The sequence below is a fragment of the Zonotrichia albicollis genome, chromosome 4 (assembly GCF_047830755.1).
Source record: "Zonotrichia albicollis isolate bZonAlb1 chromosome 4, bZonAlb1.hap1, whole genome shotgun sequence".
In the NCBI taxonomy this organism is placed as follows: domain Eukaryota; kingdom Metazoa; phylum Chordata; class Aves; order Passeriformes; family Passerellidae; genus Zonotrichia; species Zonotrichia albicollis.
This window is the reverse complement of record NC_133822.1, coordinates 23,085,942-23,105,208: the sequence shown is the minus strand read 5'-3', so window position 1 is coordinate 23,105,208 and position 19,267 is coordinate 23,085,942. Positions and strand designations below refer to the sequence as shown.

The window sequence follows — 19,267 nt, the reverse complement described above, 5'->3', positions numbered from 1 at the left end:
TTCCATCTTACTTAACAGCTTACCTAAGATGTAGATTAGGAGCACAGGAAAGAATGGTGACTCAGATATAATAGGGAACGGCTCAAATTCTTTGCAAGGATTTAAGCATATATTGAACAGAAGTTCAAACTTGTTTCTGAGAGGGCAGCTAATTTTTTTTTATGTCTGTATTGCTGTAGACTGCATTTTAAGCAGTGAAATACTGAAGGAAATAAATTAGGTCATTTCCTTTGCAGAAAGCAGTGGTATCTAAATTTCCAAAAAGAATCTATATTTCCAAGCTCATTCTGCAGTCTGAGAAAAGTTTGTGAAAGATGGAAAGAGAAGCAATGCCTAACAAAATACTTACAAAAACATTTAAAAATCTAAAATAAAGTGTTTGCTATAGCTCATCATATATATGTTGATCACAACCATGATTGTTTACTGTGGGTCTGCACAATCATCTCTCCTTTTGTGAACAGAGAACCTCAAAGATCACATAGTCCTTGCCCAAGAAAGGAGAGATTTATTCAGTAGTTTTTCATAGATACGTCATCAGGGTAGGTTCCCCAAGTCTCTGACTGTGCTGTGTTTCACTATATGACTGCTTCCAACTTTAATCACATAGACTATAGCTACAGATTAATTGTGTTTTGACTCTATTACATGTTTACCAAATCTGTGTCTAAAGCTGGCTCTGATGCATGGGTCCAGATATTGGTACTAACATGCTGCAGCTACTCTTAGCAAGGTAAAATACCTTAGCTTTGCATTAATTCACCAAGCCTCTGTTAAAAAATAATGTAATGTTTAGCAAGCTTAACTTAGTAATAGGAAACTGAGGGACTTGTCTCTGACCATGTGCCTTCTGTAAAAATTGTATTAATCATCACAGGTCAGGTAGACTAAAATTTATAAGCAAATACTCTCAAGCTCTCTGCACGTTTTGGTTTTTTTAAGAGATATTGTAAAATCTGTTTGCATCAGATTTTGACCACTCTTGAATATTGACCAAAATAAAATAATGGAAACATTTGAAACATAGGGTTTAAGAAAGGATAAACTGGATTATTTGAAGCCAAAAAAATTTAAAACCTGAGGGGTATTTACTAGCACAGGATGGAGAAGAGCAGGCCATTACTCTCTGCACAGATCTGCAAACTTCACAAACTCATATTGTCACTTTAGCAATGAAAAAAATTTCCACTGAGTGATGGTGATGAATGTATTTGATGTCCCTTGCACATTGCATTAATTTTCAAATATGAGTTTTTAATTAAAAGAGAGAAAGAGGTTGATTCTGCAATTCAGAAACCGTGTCATTGTATTTACCACATGGGAACCTCTTTTACATTGTGGCAGAAGCACCATGTCAGCTTCATCACAACTGTTGGTATAATGACTCGCTGATAAAGTTCCTCTCCCATTTGTGGTGTTGAGGATCTCAAACTCTTTTTATTACAGTCCTGAAATTCCAGTTATGCTGTGTATTACTCTCTGCCCTTCTTCGGCAGACTTATCTGTTACTGTCTGCAAGTTTCCTTTTTCTGCTTCTACATCTCGGACCACCTTTGCACAGCACACATGTTTAAGGAAAAAAGGAAAAAAAGGAAAAAAAGACTACTGACTAATGTATTTCATTTTCTGAGGTCTCACTTTACCTTTTTCTTCTGCAGTGGTCCACTTCTTTGAACTTAATCCATCTTTGCATAACAGCTCTTTAAATTGGGGCTTAGTGGTAAAGCAAACTTATGGGAAGTAAAATTAAATAGGAATAGTATCTAGCGGTGTACCTAGGGAATAATCTCCTCCATCAATCTGCTGTGTCCTGAAGTGTCATGTTGGAGATTAAATCCCTCCCACTGTGCCATGCAAGAGCAGCAGAACCACCCAGCAGTGATTGCTGCATTGCAACGTGCCTCCACACAGCACCTCACTGAAGAGCACAAGAACATACCTACAGAAATACATACAAGGATGTGGGGCAAGAGAAAATAATAAATGGGGTGAATGTGAGAGGCAAAAACAGGAACAGGACTGAGACATGAATAATAAGTTGATTAGAGAAAGGCAAGAAAAAGAGTTCTGCAAGAGCATTCACACGGGCTCTTCAAATTGTCACCCCTTAATGCCTGTTTTCAGTCAGAATTCCTCACTGACCTTAGTTTCAGTACCTCTCTGTATTATCCTATGACAGCCCACACACGGATAGGGTAACATTTCTTCAAGCCTTGCACTTTGAACAGTATTGTGGAAACACTGAAGTGACTTGAAGTTCTGAAATCTCACCTCAATTGTCATTCAAATATTTAAGTTCTCAAATCCACTGCCATTAACTGAGACTTGGCCTACAAAACCTCTTCAAAGAAGAGGATAGAAATTCTTTTTTCCAAAAAGTTATAGTCTTATTCCATAATCAGAAATTCCAGTGTATTTATTTTACTCAATAATTTCCTCATAAGCTGGTCACACCAACACAGCCACTGCCCAGAGGGGAATTGGATAACCCCAGTGGGAAGGTGGGATGAGGATGGGAGGTGATTTTCCCCTGCTGAAATCTGTGTCTCTGTGCCTCTCTCAGAGTCAGAGGCTGCAGGAAGCCTCAGCGAGCCCACACTGATTTGCAGATGATGTGTTCCCCACTCGTACACTCCTTGTGGAGCTCTTTGAAAGATCTGTGGCTCAAAGGCTCATTTCACAGCTCCTTGCTCTCAGTCACTCACACTGTAAGCCTGCAACTTCAAAGGGACAGCTGAAAGGAAATGTTTGCAGGGAGAAGGGAAAAAAAAAAGAAAAAGATTGTCTGCTTGTCCCTTTTTTTCTGTTCATGATATAACAGGCTTATGATGTTTTGGTATAACTGCTTCTCAGTGGGTTATTTTTCCCTTCTTTCTATACAAAAACCACAAAAATCCCTGGCAGTGAGAAGGAAAACAGCTGTGTGATGCTTTCATCTTAGAGTGGGCTTGCCAAAGAGCAGGCAAATGACTTTCCATTCTCTAGGCAGGTTCCTTGGGTCAAGCTGGACTGATGTCCAAGCCAGTGACCCCCAGTTTTTCATTCTAGCCCTTTCAGCAGCGGCACATGCTAAAGCACTGCTGCTCCCTGCTGCAGACCCAGTCACAGAGTAAACATAAAAATCTCTGAGGGCTCCTGGTGCCCTTTCAGGCTGTGGGCAAATCACTGTCATGACATTTTCTCGTTTTGTAGTGTAAATGAGGTTCAGCTCTAAATCCAATACTTTTTAAGGCTTTAAACACTTTATCTACAATATCAGTGTCCTCCACATAGGTAAAGTCCTGAATGTCTTTCATGAAATTTCTAAACTTTTTTGTTTGTTTGGATTTGGTTTTTGGTTTTTTTAGTATGTATAAAACTATATTAAAGTAGGATAGATTTTTTTCCCCAGTTTTTAATTAGTTTGGATCTGTTTGTTACCCTGCTCTTGATCTGTTGTGACATGCAATGCAATCCCATTGAATGTTCGAGGCACTGAACAACACCAAATAATTAAAATGCAGACACTCTTATTAGTAGAGAGGCATAGTGGAGCGATTTATAGTCAGGTTAATGTTTAACCTCTTAATCTTTCTAATGTTAGGGTTGGAAAATGTCCTTTAAATGTAATTATCTGCTTCTGTACATTTATTTTGTAAAAGAGCATTTAAAAATGTAAGTTTTCTTCACAGAGGTCTTTCATAATTTTGTATCCACTCATAATGATTCTGGTCCTCCTAAACAAATGCTATCCAACCCACCCTGCCACTGACATAGGCATTTATTCTCTTCCTAATTGTGTAAGTTTTGTAGATCTCAGACCTTGTGATTCAAGGGATAGCATGCTTTTTCCTTAACCCCACCAAAAGCATTTCCATGATAGCACATTTGCATTGCATCAGCTTTGCAAAGAGGATCAAGCATCTAAAAGATGGCATTCACAAATAATGTAATTATATCTGGTAAGAAGAAAAAATGGATCTTGTGATTTATTAAATTCATACCCCCATACCTCTGCACAATCTCTTTATAATTGAACATAAGAACACAGTTCATAGCTATTTTCAAATACAGGTGTGGCAGAGAGATTAAAAGAGCTGAACTCTTACACTTTCTCTGGAAAAATCTCTTCTTGTTGCCTTGTAATCCTCACAGGTGAAGGGGGGTTGTCTCTCTACATCAGGCAGTGAGAATCTGATGCTATTTGTTTTTTGAAAACCAGAGTCAATATGACTTCAACTCCCATGTAAATACACATGGACTTCAAACACAAACAGAAATTTGTGTTTCAGGCGTTCTAGAAAATTTGTCATGACCTGCAGCACATGATTTGTGATACTTTCTGGTTTTTCTCAATACTGGGTAATGTTTTAGAGAAAGTAAATGATGATGCATCTTGTTCTGGTGTCTGCCTGAGAATTAAGATAATGTAGTAAAAAGAGAAAAAAATCATGCATTTCCTAGCTTCTCTTTCTAAATCTTGTGATGCACATTGTCCTTCTGTGGTCAGGAAGTGGTTCATTCTACCTGCCTTTGTTAGGGTTAGGATAAAAATAAAGCTTTTGTAGTGAATTTGAATAAGTGTGCCAGAAGTTTTGGTTTTGCAAGGTTCTCTCTATGCAGGAAGTGACAAGAGACATTTGAGATTTTTCTCTGTCTGAAAAGAAAATTCATGAAGCTCTTTTGAGACTTATAAACAAACTGACAAAGGTAGTACTATTAATGATGGGGAATGTCAAGTAGTTTAGTGCTTCACCTTTGATTTTTTGTTTTCCTTTTGTCCTCCTATTTTTATCTGAGGAGGTGTTATATCACCAAGAGTGACTGCAACCATTCCAGCAAACACAGAATTTTGTTAGAGGTAATCACAATTCAAGTAATCATTTTTCCTGCTTCCTTAAAATGGGTCTGTTCTGCAACAGGTAGAAAATCAAAAGCTCATAATGCCTTCAAAGCATAATCTCTCTTTCTCCATGTGTATATGTATACAATAAATATTTATGCTCTGTTGTAGTTTTATTATTTCCTATCTTTTTAATTCTTTACTAATATATTTCTCAACATGCTTGATCTGCAATGCATTTTTTCCTCTTTATCTGTTTTTCTTGTCATTGTGTACACATGGGGTTTGGGTAGGACTGTGAATATTAGACAAAGGAAAATAAATCCAAAATGATCAAAAATATATGTGCTAATCAACAATAACCAATGTTTCTGTCAGAATCTGCACACCCATTGAATGTACAGTGTGTTTATGTCTCTCCTCTATATTGTTTGGGTTTGAGATTCACAGAATTAATCTGAGCTCCCTCTGTAGCTAACAGAGCTATCTATTCATGACAAAAATACACAGATCATATTTTCTTGTGCTTGATTCACTTCATCTGCTCTGCACACAAGCTAATTTGTGCAGGTTTAGAAATTAATTAAATATCAGGCTGCTCCTGAAAACAGCAATCACTGGGAGGATATTAGAGAGTGTTCCTGGATCGAGCTGTGAAATTCCACACATCAGCACTGGCCCTGGAAGCCTGACTTCAGAGATTGCTGAGAGCAGGGCTCCACTGTACAAGCTGCATTACTCATCCACACTCCAGTTTCAGAGCCCGAAATCTCATGGTAAATTGCTCTGAAAAAAAAATCAATAGGTCAAAAGCCCTGTGTATGCCAATGGCAAAATTTCTGTTGCTTTTGGTAGGCTCATGACTTTTCTATGATATAGGCAAGGAACAGGATTGGTGTCTGGGGACTAGTCCTAGTTCATTGTTTTATTAGATCCAGATTCATATTCTGCTCTTCCCTGCGGTAAACTGTCCTGGGATCACCCTTGCTATTCATCACTTAGGAGAAAACTCTGCCTTCAGTACCCATTTGTAGCATTAAGAGTGCCCAACCAAGCATTTCCTTGTTCTGAAGGACAATATTTCTCTTTTGTCTCCTTAGCACATGGTCATGCAAAACTCTCTGGGGCTGTGACTGTTGCCAGCCATATATAGTCAATAACATGACTGTTATTGGCATATATGTGTTGAAAAAAAAAATCTGCAAATATAACATTGGGTTCAGGTTTGGAATCTAATGAGCTTTTGATGTTCTGGAGCTGTAGATACACATCTCTGCTTTGCAGGCTGCTTTTCCAGGTGTATTTGCTGGACAGTGCTCCCCTACTTTTAAGCAGCTGCTGCAGTTCACTCATCCTGTTTATGCCCCCATGGATATGACTATTGTAAGTTCATAAAGTAACATGGAACCTTAACTGATAAAAGGGCTTGGTAATTGGCAGAGACTAGTAGAATAATCATAAAAAAGAGCTTAATAACTGTCCTATGATGATTGACATAATCAGCAGAACAACTGAGGAATAAAATACCTTCTTTTTCATTCACCTATTCTATGGAGGAGATGTGGCCAACAGGTTTCCTTTATAAATTGGAAATTCAAACTCTGGGAAAAGCTGCAGGGAGAAGAGCTACTGGGATGTCATGGGATGGGATGACAAAGACAAAGACGAGGTCATCATAGTACAAACAGGAGGAGAGGAAGGAAATTATATGACTGCCATGGGCAAGTGTTCAGATTTTTGTAAGTGAACAAAATAAAATACACATAAGTCATCACCATTTTTACTCATGTCTTGTCCCTTAAGAAAATAAGACAAAGGAACAAATAAATAACAGCAAAACAAGTTGAACTCCCCCACATTTGTCCTCTCACCTCCTAAAAAAATATTTCCTGTAGTAGAAACATTAATACAAGACCTTTAGTACAAGTATTGCTTTTCTGTAGCACCTGTATGCCATCCCTGTGGTTTAAGGTAATGGAAAAACTTCCAGGCACCTGAATTTCCCCCTGCTGTAAAATCTCTTGGTGGCTTAGACCCAACATTTAAAAACACTTACAAATGTGAATAACCTCAAGATGCCACAGGTGGCCACATCTAACATTTTAACACAAAGGCCACTAATTAAAGCTCTCTCTTTGCAAAACAAAAGCCAAAAGCAAAGCTCTATATATGTCTCCTTCTCAGAAGAAAATCAATGGAGACTACAGGAAATTTCTTACAGAACTGTTGGAGGGAAGATTGGTTCTTTCAGCTCAGTCACTGAACCCACACAGAGCGGCTGAAGTGGTGCAGGATTCCCTAGGGCAGCAAGGCTGGGGACAAGAATCACCACTGGGATAAACATGGCATTTCCTCCTTCTACTCACATTGCTTTTTGCCCTGATCCTCCTAAGTTTTACCACTTTAGGGGCAGTGGCTCTTGACCATTGCTTTAGAATATCTCCTGATTTCCCATACAACAGAGAGTATATCCAGAGATGACTGTGTCCAGCAGATCAGAAGTATCTCTAATATAGAAACTTTTAATTTTTTAAAAAATTCTTTTTTTCAGTAACTGATGCATCTTGGAGAGTAGTTTGAGAGCATTGATTTATCCAAGATCAATGACAAAGGATGTACTGTCAGACAGGGTAAAGCACGGGACCTGCAAGGGAAGGCTGAAGACAGTGAGAGCATTTAGCCTGAAGAAGAGATGGCTGTGGTAGCAGCCTGCCAATACCTACAGGGAATCTAGTGAGAAGATGGAGCCAGTCTTTTTATAGTGGTGTTTAGTGAGAGGATGAAATAAAGAAGACAAAAGATTTTGATGACATTGAAAGGAAAAGAATTTCACTATGACACCACAGATTTGTGTACAGGCTCCATCCTTGGAAGTTTTTCAAGACACAACAGATAAAACCCAAAGCAACCTTGTCTGAGCTCAACACTGACCCTACTTTGAGTATGAAATTGGAGTGGAGACTTCCTGAGGCTGTATTCACATGAATTTATCTATGCTTCTGTGATTCCAGCATAAGCCATGAAGTTTGAAGGTATTCTGGATCAGGAAAGCAGGAACATAAATACTTTTGTTTAATATGGAATCAGACATGACGAAAACAACCCACGTAATTGTGCAGAAAACAGCCTGTGAGAAAAGCACAATGAGACAAAAAGGAACCAGCATAATGCAAGTGCTTGGCTTCTTACTCAGAGTAAGTCAGCATCTGCTCTGCACCAGAATTAAATGCCCTAAAGTTTGTCCAAGAGGAGTCACCTGCCTGCAGGTTGTAATCTGCTGCTTCCCAGGAGCTGAAGCTGAGATGACCCAGGGAATCTGAAAGAGAGCCCCCTTGCCCCAGTTTCTACAGCTCTGAAATGCTGTTGACAACTAAATCGCCTTTGCAGCCAGTCTGAGAGAGACCCCGAGGATGGATGCAAGGACCCACAGGGAACAGCTTAAGGAGTAAAGATCAGATCATAAAAATCTGTCCTGATTACAGTATTTTCCTTCAGAAAGGTTTAATGAGAGCAAAGCTGTATGCTGGCAAAATTTCACCACAAGAGCTACTCCTCAAGTGGATACCTCAGCTCATTCCAAGGCAAAATCAGTGGAATCATTCACTTGTGCTTCACAGCAGATCTCAAGTGAATCAGGCTCCATGTTTGCCCCTACCCCTTATTTCTGTTCTTGCCCTATCACAAGTTCACATAGCTGTTGAAATGAATCACATGAGGAGATCCCAAGCCCTGCCCTGTCTGCCAAACAAGTGCTGCCTTGTTCATAAGCAAGAGAAATGCCTGTTTTAGCAGGCCCTGGCAGAGCTGTGGAATAGCAGGAATCACACAGCAGTAAGCCTTTCCATCTCCATTATGTGATACATATCTTTGGCCTCCCCTCCAAATTGCTTTTACTGGTGATGGTGGCAGCTGTCCATCTCTGATCCCAAGCATGGAGGTCTGGAAGGAGCAGCTGGCTCCTCTCTGAGCATAATAACCTTGACATGAATGGAGTCTGCAATGATGATGCAGCTGAGATCCATTTTTCAGTGTAAAGGCTCAGCACAGAAGCATCAAGTGTGCCAGCCACATACAGTTCAAACTCAAAGGCTTGTAGGAAGGTAGCCAGACTCTCTGGGTCATCATTTCTGCTGTTAACTTGGAGATTCTGTTGTTCATCCATTGTTGAAGAGGATGAGGGTATAGAGACTCAGTCCATTTAAAGAATAGTCAGTTCACTGATGCTCGGTGAAGAGTTACCTCTATAATTAGTCCAGCTCTAATTACAGCCCAGCCTGATCAGCATTCTCAGTTTTTTGACTGCCATTATAGTATCAGAAATATACTTTGCAAAATACTTGAGTATGAAAAGTAAAAGTAGAAGGATGTGCTTTGGCAGTGCTGTTACATTAGAAGTGATGATGACATTGCATATGATAACACAGAACTTTTGAAGGAACAGGGTTTTGGCATAAAAGCAATGACTTAGATTGAACTTTTCTGCAATCAGTGTCCGTCCCTGAAAAATGTGGGCACAGCACATCATCCCTGACCTCAAAGGCATCTGTGGCACCCAGAAGTGCTAATGTTTATGGCAGTCTATTTATCCATTCCAGTCTCCTGTCTGTCTATTTTTTTTCTCATTTTCCTGCTCCAGGTTTATCTTGCAACTCAGAGCTCAAAGATCTACAGGTGATGTCTCATTCACCTCAGAGCAATTCTGGGCTCAACAGGCAAGCCAAGACATTAGAGCTGGTCTATAACTTCATGGTTTTCCACAGCTCAAGGCATGGAGGACACCTGGAGGCTTGTTCACCTTTTAATTTCTTGTCTGTTTACAGGCAATGAACCAGGTAATCACTGGGATTTTTTTTAAGCACATTTTTACACAGAGCCTGTGCTTGCTGGGAAGTGGTGGGATTTTGGGGCACATCACTGATGGCAGGCATTTCCACATAAACACACAGAGCTCAGGCTAAGGGAGAGCTACAACAGTGCTCAAAGAGAAAGGAGAAAGCAGTGTCTAAGAAAGGAAAAAGGAAAGATAAGAGGATTCATTTTAATGCAGTGGAGCTGAGCTAAAACCTGGATCAAAGCCTTGAAATGATACCATGAAGTTGGTGGAAGCCTGGTAGAACTGGCCCAAATGAGACTGTTAAATAATAAGTGACTCATTCTTATAATTCCCCCTCTCTTTCATCTTTGTGGGCTGAAGGTAAGTGGATCCTTATTCCATTCCTACATTCAGTGAAACCATAAATAAGCAAGTTATTAGTATTATTACAGCCCCAGCTATAATAATAAAATCTGGCAAGGGCCTGAAAGGTTTTCAGTAGTTTCACCAAAAATAGCAGGAACAAAAAAGAAGACCACCACCTCCAGCTGTCATCAAGCTCTTTAGATATTAAACTACTCTACAAAGACATAATATTGCCAATTGTTATATATTATTGCCTCATGGATACCAGATAGACTGTGTCATCATAACCACCTCTCTTTTGCTTTAAAATTTCTGTCAGTGATTCCAGTGACAGAAAAACCCCCTGGAATATCTATACATTCTGACTCATTAATTCATCCTTTTCCCTAACTGCTTCTCTGATGCCATTTGAAATGAAAGTGCTGAAAATATTCCAAACACATTTTCTTCTCTAAAGATTTGATGCATACCACAGTGTTTTCCATCACTTGTATCCACTAAGCTGTGCTCTGTCTCTGTTCTGTCGTTTGCTGTGCTCCCAGGAGATTAACCAAGATAAGTTATTTAAGTTTTGATGACTCTGCAGGGCTGCTTCCAAAGTGGCTTTTTTTCATGCTAATTTTTTTTTCTGCTTGGAGAAAGTGTCTTTCCTTCTGGAACAATGTTCTGAAAAACATTCTGCTGGGTATTTTCTTTTCCTGCTAATCTTTACCTCCAGTGTTGTAGACATTCAGGAAATTTAAGAGAGAGTTCTGAGACCTGAAGGGCTGTGGTGCTTAGAAGGTGTTGAAGAAATGTCTTGTCAGAGGGTGACCCTTTGGCTACAGAATAAGTATCCCTACATTTGGCCGTTCCTTCTGAAAACACTCATGCAAACTTTCTAAAGGCTGTCTTGAATTCAGAAAAAAATCTTCTTTATGACATTTAGATGATTTCATTCTTTCATGGCATCATAGATGATTGAAATACCACTTTAAAGTATGCTTTTAATGGAGAAGTTCACAGCTTTAAAGAAAATCACTGTTATCACATGCCTTGCAAGAAACGGGACATTATGATAACTATTTTGAATCCTGGGAAAGAATTCAAAGTATGGGTGCCCAGAGGGGTATAATTTTTTAGTTATTATTTTTTGATTTCCTGGCATATCTTATAATATTCAATAGAAAAATTACCAGATCTCTGCTAAGAATATTGGATAGGAATAAAAGAATATCCAGAATATACTGGATAGGAATAAAAGCCATGCCAGTATCAAGAGCCTTGTCATGTGTGAGCATGCAGTTCATTACCTGGCTTCTGGTGGTGGTTACAGATTTACTGATTAATTACTACAGAACAGTGAAGGAAGGAGTTTTCACACCTATACAAACGCAGCTGATGTTTAACGAGGGTACCTAAGTTAGCAGCCTCACCTTCAGCTCTTCAGTGAATGAGGATGGGGAGGTTCCTTCACAGTCATTTGGCTTTTCAGATCTCTGAATCAGGCACCCAAATTCTCTCTCTGCTTTTTCTTAGGTCCCAACCCGAGCACCTCAGCTGCAGCTGATTGGAGCATGAACCCCCATCCTGCCAAAGAATTGTGCTATTTATTCTTTGTTATCCAGTTTATTCTTAGGGAGTCTTCCAATATCTCATCCTTGTCTCATCTCTCCTCCACAAATTATTGTGCAACCTGACATGAAGAAAACAACAGTCAAATATGTTATAACTGCAATGAGGGGAGCATGGCAATAAAGTTGACCAGCCAGCCTCCCTCATGAGTTGTTTTTTATTGTGTTCTGCTGTTCTGTCATCCCCCTAATGCTGCCCATTCATCTTGTACTGCGTCACAAACCTGCCTACATCCACGTTCTCTTGGGGCTGGAGAGATCCAGCTGCGCCCACTCATGGCAAGTAAACTGTCTCACAAAAATAAAAGGGTTCCCCCATAATTTTTCTGCCTTTTTTTATCATTGCTATGGAATAGATGATTGCAACTGGACAGTGCACAAATGCCTTCCTTGGCATATGGCAGACAGCTAGGCATCATTTATTTGAGATGCCAGGGCAACATCAGAAGGATTCAGGGTTGAGAATGTGAAATATGGTACAATCTGAGCACTGTGTAGTGGCACTATAACTGAGGGAAAATACAGGGAAATGGAATTTACCTATGAGTAAACCAAGCGGTGTAAATTTGTTGGTACTCCTCAAGTGTAGTAACACTCACTGGGGAAGGAAAAAGCTGTTTGATGAGGTGAGGAGAGGGGAAAAAAGAAAAGAGAAAAATTCAAGCATGTTATTGTAGAAGATTATAGTGGTAATTTTTATGAAAGCAGCCGCTCAATTTCTCAGCCTGAGTCAAACTGAGACAAAAGGTCAGTGAATACAGTGATGGCAGTTCAGTATCTACTTCAATAAGCAGCAAAGTGACTTTGCCCTCTGCAATCTTTCAGCAGGAAGAAAGACTGCCTTGATTTTTTTGCACTTAAAGAAAGTAAATCATGTCCACCTCTAGAAAGTTCAATAAACCTTTCTGGTTAACACATTTTAGAAACTCCAGTCAAACCATCTAGTTAATCTGAAATCCTCAAGCAGATGCTTTGACAATTCCACAATATTTATATCTTCTAACCCTGTCACTAGAGCAGGCAGAGACTTTTTGTGCTTCACTATAGAAATAGATTTCTTGCTTCTTGTTTTTCTGTTGAGTCATAAAAAATCCCTGCTATAAAAGATCCATAACCAATTTACATCCATCTTTTCATATCCTGGTACAATTATGGTTTTTATTAGTTCAGAAGTTACCTTAAATGCTGTGTATTTTCCAAGAAGTAGGTAATTAAAAAATAAACAATTTCACTGCAAGGAAAAGAAAAGCTTCATTCCAGTATTTACCACAAAGTAGTCTAAGGAACTGGTTCCAAGCTGTATAATGACTACCCTGGGTTAAGATTTCAGGTAGAAAAGTCTTTTACCTCTTCTGTCTCTGCTAAGGTTAATTCAGCTGGCCTACTGAGACATCAGAGACTGCCACTGTCTAGCTTGAGGAGAAAAAGGAGAGGATGCAGTAATCACATGAAATGCACTCTGTGTCACATACAAGTTGAACTCAAAGCTTATTTTGCCCCATTCCTCTCAAATAGGGGACTTGAGAGAAATTTGAAAGTCCACAGATGTGAATCTCGTACCAGGAGCTGGATTTTCATGTGCTGCACATGTGGCTGCAGAGCTCACTGCCACGAGGGTGGTTTGTGGTCTCACCATCATTTAAACAGGACTGAAGGTGTGAACTCACAAAAAGTACAGGTAAAACCTTCATAATACAAGTCTGCGAGACTATGTAGTCTTGCAGAGAGAGATGGCATTCTGTGGCTGGATTTCCACGACAATTTCTAAGCAGTACAACTTACACAGACTTTTCTTGTCTTTTTTTTTTTTTTTTTTTCCTAGTTACAGCTATTACTGCTGTTTGTTTGGGAGCTTCCTGAATAGCTGATCAGATTTGAAGCTTTAATGGACACAAGCAGAGGGAAGATTAGAAACTCACTGGGCAAGCTCTGTGTTTTCATGGTCCAATTCTATTTGGCTATCACAAAGTGTATTGAGATCAACCCTGACCATGGACATCTTTCACCCTTTGTTAGACCTTTAGATCTCCCAAGTTTGGTGTTTTTTTAAAAAATAAAATGTGCTCCTATGTGCTCCAGGGACCCTCCTGCTCTGAGAGTGAGGCAGGAAGGCTTGGAGAATATAATGTATTGGCTTTTGTATCTGAAGGTACTTACACTGACATAATTGCAATTATTAATACTGCTGACAGGATGTGCCCAATCTATAATTTGAGGTAATGTTTGGCAACTTGAGCAATATGAATCATGAATCATTCATTAAGTGAGCAATGCATTTAATGAGTTAGAATTAATTTTTAGATGTCCTCTGTCATTTTGTTGTGTAATTTAAGGTCACTAGCAGTATTTTTTGTATATCATAATTTCATTGAGGCTTATATGCAATCTCTATAGTGCAAATGTATTATTTGCTTTAGTTCAAAATTTTTTTTGTTTAGGGGAAAATCTTTGGGAATGGTGCCTGCTTGATACTTCAGATCCTGTTTGGCTCTAAATTGGCACAGCTATATTGAAGTTAGCAGAGCCCTACCACTAAAAAAAATAAAAAAAATGTGACATTGGGGCTTTGAGCAGGGATTTGTTTTCTTGTCAATATGTTTTCAGGCTGCCTACCACTCAACCAGGCACAAATACATTCAAATTAATTACATATTGGAAAGCAAGGCAACCCTGACAGGAGGGAGAGAAATGATGCATCTGACTCCATGGATATCAGAAGGCTAATTAATTACTTTTTTATATCATATTATTCTATACTATATGACACTATATCAAAACTGAATCTGCCAAGTACCCAACTCAACTCAACTGCCCAGAGTATCATGACTGTCAGCTGACAGTCCTGACATGCACACACTCTTGGCCATGGTAATCCAGGGAAACAAAACCCCATCACTCTGAGTAAACAATCTCCATATTGCATTCTACTTTTGCACAAACGCAGGCACAGCCAATCAGATAAGAATCATTTTGATCATTCTTTTCTTTGCTTCTCTCAGGTTCAGAGAATGTGAATCCCACAGTTACAGTCTTTTTGATTGCTTCACCAAAAATCCTCAAAGGTTTTTGACCTTAGGACGTGGTACCATTGCACTGTGTCAGCCCAAAATTGAGGGGTTTAGGCAGAGGAACACATATTTTCTGAGGTATAAAGCACCTTTTTCTGCACTAAGGCTCCATTTTTCTTCTACTATATTCTAATAAAGAACTGAGAAAATTCTCCTCTCTGCATAGTTTTGAAGCTCACATTTTAGTTGTAGATGCTCTGTCTCTGGAGACAGCCATCCTCACACTCCATCACCAGAGGAATGAAGACAAAACACCAGCTTCCTGAGAGACCTATGAGATGTCTTTAACTGCATAATAATTGATATTTTTATGGAGTTCCAGATCATTTACTGATATTGAACACTTCAGTGGTTTAATCCTTCCTCACACAATGTGTAGACAAATAATAGCTTGATAGCATTCATCATTCATGAAAGGCAGACGGAGCAGGCAAGCCAGCATGAAAATATTTTAATTATACTTTGTCAGAAGTATATCACAGGAGATGAGTGCTCTTCTTTCATTTGGAGAATTTTCCCAAGTCTAAATTTATTTGCTATTAATTGCACTTGGGTTCAGATGCTTTATATCCAGAAGGCAAGAAGAAAGTGAGACAAGATAAGAACAAAAAGTAGCAGAACACTACAGAACTTAGGAGAGCAATTTTTTGCTTGAGACCAGGCTTGGAAATGAAAAAAATTCCTAGAAAACAGCACTTATAGAAAGAGGATAGGACAAGTCTCACATTTCACTAACTCTTTGCTATATGGAAGTTTAATATGGACAATACTACAGAGTGCCACTGGACACAAATCAGCAGGGCCAACTCACTGCAGAAAATCTGCCCTTTGGTAGATGTTCTCCAGCACAGCATGTATTCTCCAGGCATTTCTCCTTAGCTTCCCAAACTATATTCATAAAGTGTAAGTATCTAGAAGTGTAAATGAATCACACGTGGGGTTGATAAGTAACACAGAAAACTGCCATTCTGGTAAAATAAAATAAAAATTAAAAAAGTTATGTCATAAATAATTTTTTTTCCTGGAGCTGAATCCAAGTTTACTTAGCCAGAGGGAATTATTTTAACTATGTTTCAATAGTTTTGGGATTGAGCCCCTGGAAAACTCTGCAAGACAAAACAGGGTTAATGATCACTATACTGCTCAGCTTCTGCTTATGCAAGTATTATTATTTTTATGTTGTATGAAACAGCATTTGATAAATGTTGTCAAAATTATTTTGTCTCCTGTGCAAAAGTAGTATTGCTTTTATGTATGACTTCTGTTATGTTACTGGTGGCTTATCTTCTAACAATATGACATGGTAGGAAATACATGGGAGAATCAAAGATAAAAAAATGGGGTAAACTATATAAACAATTCTATTTTCTTTCTTGTCAGTGTTATCATAGCATCATAGACTGCAGAGTCCTCATAGTGCTGAGATAGTTTGTATTGAAGGACTAAAAATAAGACACAAAGTGTTTACCTGGCCTTTGGTGAATGCAGAAAATGGTGAAAGATTTTTCTGTCACCCTGGTTGCCACTTGAATGTCTCAGAGCAAGAACTAAATAAAGGAATTCCAAGATGTAAGATTTCTAGAATTTCCTCTATTCTGCTACCATTTAAAGCCAATAACATAGTGGTGAGGTCAGGGAAGCAGGACAGGGAATTGAAATTCCCATCCTAAAATCTCTACACATACTACCAAGGTAATGGGATCAAGTCCCAGGTTCCCACTCATACACCTTGCTTGACAGAGGCTCCAAAACTTAGGGGTGTATCCAACATATAATTCATACAAACACAAACATTTTTTTAGCCTTGCCAAGGTTTTAGTGTCAGTAAAATTTCCCTGCAGTTAGAAGCAACAATTCAATTAAATGTTGCATGAAACTATTACTTTTCCCTTGCTGTACATTTGCTGACTATTAATGCATCCTGTGCTATTCAACTCAAGGTAGACAGACATATCTATTTAGCTCTATTTAGCCTTCTCAATGTAATTAATTTAATTTTTATAACCCTTTCATGATTGATATAACTATTTTCTTTGCCAAAAAAATTTCCTAGCGTCTTCAATTCCTTCTTACACTGAAGGATGTAAAATGTCTCCCTCAGTGGGAGGAGGCAAGATGTTTCCTCAGTGTCTTTAGACCTTCATATTTCTGTATTTTTCTTTCTTAAAGACAAGATAATTGAAACAAAAGACAAGAGAGCTGAAACCACTGTGGATGAGACATTTAACTCTTCATTTTATTCACTTTCTCCCTCTTCAGTTTTATGTTTCTCATTAACAAGAGAGCCTTAATTGTTTTTTTTTTCTTTCCCTAAAAAGGTTACCTTGATTTTAAAGCTGATGTTTGTACATGGATGCACCTGAGACTGCCCATTACATTTATCAACTCTGTACATAATGTAATTATTTAAGAGTACATTAGAGCCTTACATATTCTATCTTGGCTAACCCAACCACTTCCATCAGCTAATTTTGCCAATTCCATATTTCCCTTTAGTCTATTGACTTCATTAGGGTGCTAATAATTGCAGCTAATTAAGAGCAAATATTGCAGGCAGTAAGCCATTTATCTGTTCAATCTTATACTGAGGTTTGGCAGTCATTATTTCTGTTGCCTTACTGTCTCTTTGGGAATGCTTTTTCCTTGAGAGTGTGGGCTCTGAGAAGATCTGAAGGATGGAGGTGAAGAGCCTTAAAAAGTCTTAACATGACTGGAGGGTATTCAGGTACTTCAAAGTCTGCATGCTATAAAAACACACGTTGGTCTGAATAGCTTCTCAGTCAGAGAAATGTGGAAAATTAAATTGTCTCCCCATAGGAAATATTACTAATTTGTTTTCAGCCCACACTGATGAAATTTTGACATCTCAACTATTTGCACATAAAAGAAAGTGGAAAACAATCTCAGTGTGGAAATATTGGACTGCAAAATGTTTTCTTTCTTGACCAAAGAGAAGATTATTAATCTCAAAAGGCTGATGTATTTGGCATTCAAAAATTTGTGCAATACTTCTGACAACTGGATATATTAGTGTTGGGATTTATTTTGATTGAAATGTTTATCTGTAATGTTCTATTACTAATCTTACTTGGAAAACATCCTGTTTTCTTTTGTGGTACTGTTTGTTTTTTGTTTTTTTTATCTTCTAGATTTTTAAGGAAAAGATTAATTCAAAAGATTTTAGATAGCTTCTCCCCTAGTGCCTATTTTACAAAAACAAACAAACAAAAAAAAAAAAAGGAAAAAAAAAGGAATAAGTAATCTTTGAGAGGACTCTCTTTTGGTTGACTGAAGAAATAGAGAACACTCATGCAAACACATGTATGAAAATGCCCTTCCTAGAATTGCCAGAGAAGGGGAATTTTGAAGAGATGTCCATTTGAAAAAGACACCACATGTTTCTGTATGAACTCAGAAATTCACTTGTTTTTATTTCATTATTTTGGGCCATAGATTATTTCTGACCTGCTGGTTAACGTATTTTCTTAATGTCTTCTATTTTTCATTTTCATGAAGACATTTTTGATAAATTATGTGCTGTAGTTGTTAATAAAATATGGGAGGAAATAGAAGAGAAAAGCTTGTTTATCTGGAAATGGAGCCTAAAACCTAGTAGAAGGAAAATCCTCATTTTGATTTCAGGTAAACATCTGTGGAACTGGAATAACTTGATTTTTTTTTCTTTCAGCTGCCACCAAAAGAGAAATTTGATGAAGCTAAACATTCAAGTTAGCTTGTTTCATTTGAATTATGTTTGCTTATTTGGAAGAGAGAGCTCTGTGGCAAAATGCATGCCACCTTTCAGATTTCCTGAGGGCTCCATCTCCTCTGTGCCACCACAGGCAGGGAGCCCATGGTATTCCCACCCTCACTGCAAGCTTGGCTCTCAGGAGTCATTGGGAAGAATCAGCCAAGTTAGACATGAATGCCTCTTTTGGATTTTGGGATGACATGAAAGGGGACCAGGGTTTTGTCAGACATTGTCATGTGTGTTTTTTTCTGCCTACAAACAATAGGTTTATCTCCTATAAGCTGATGGCTGATAGCAGAGGCTAAATGTCTTTGCATTTACAGAGTCTCATTGAATGGCACTGACCTTCTGCCTTCTGCCTTTTCTGACAAAAATTTAATATTTTAATTAAACTTTTTTTACCTCCACCTCATTTTTTTTTTCTCCCCAGATTTGGCCTGCATGAACCCCTGAATTACTTCTGCTGCCAGGCAAGTTTCTACTGGAAGTGTGAAGTTTGTGCTGATACCAGTGGGACTGGCACCAGATGGAGCACAGGAATATGGGTACCACAGTGCTGCCCTCCTGAGCCTTCTGAGACAGTGGAACTGGATTTTGCATTTTTAGTGATTAAATATGAGGATGCCAGTTCAGGGAAGCTAAATCAGCAGTGAGTGAAGAATGTGGCCGCAGAGTGAGCTACAATTAGTATTTTGTTTTTAATTTACTCCATATTCAGGCTGGAGCTACTATACTTTTCGAAGTTACCAAACTGCACAGAGAAATAACATAATGAAGACATTTTATATTTTAAATTAACATTAACCTTCCATTCACCTTTCAATCCTCTTGGGT

The 19,267-nt window shown here is 38.5% G+C and overlaps 1 protein-coding gene across 5 annotated transcripts in view; it reads right to left on the bottom strand.

Annotated features, from left to right (window-relative positions):
* The window catches only part of CHRM2 (cholinergic receptor muscarinic 2), an 86,196-nt gene that overhangs the window by 13,808 nt on the left and 53,121 nt on the right, over positions 1-19,267 (bottom strand). Inside the window, exon 2 of one of the 5 annotated variants that reach the window (XM_074539094.1) lies at positions 11,417-11,676. The exons of the other annotated variants lie outside the window; for them this stretch is intronic. The gene's annotated coding sequence lies outside the window, so the exon portion shown is untranslated. The remainder of the gene's footprint in view (positions 1-11,416; positions 11,677-19,267) is intronic. 5 annotated transcript variants of the gene reach the window in all.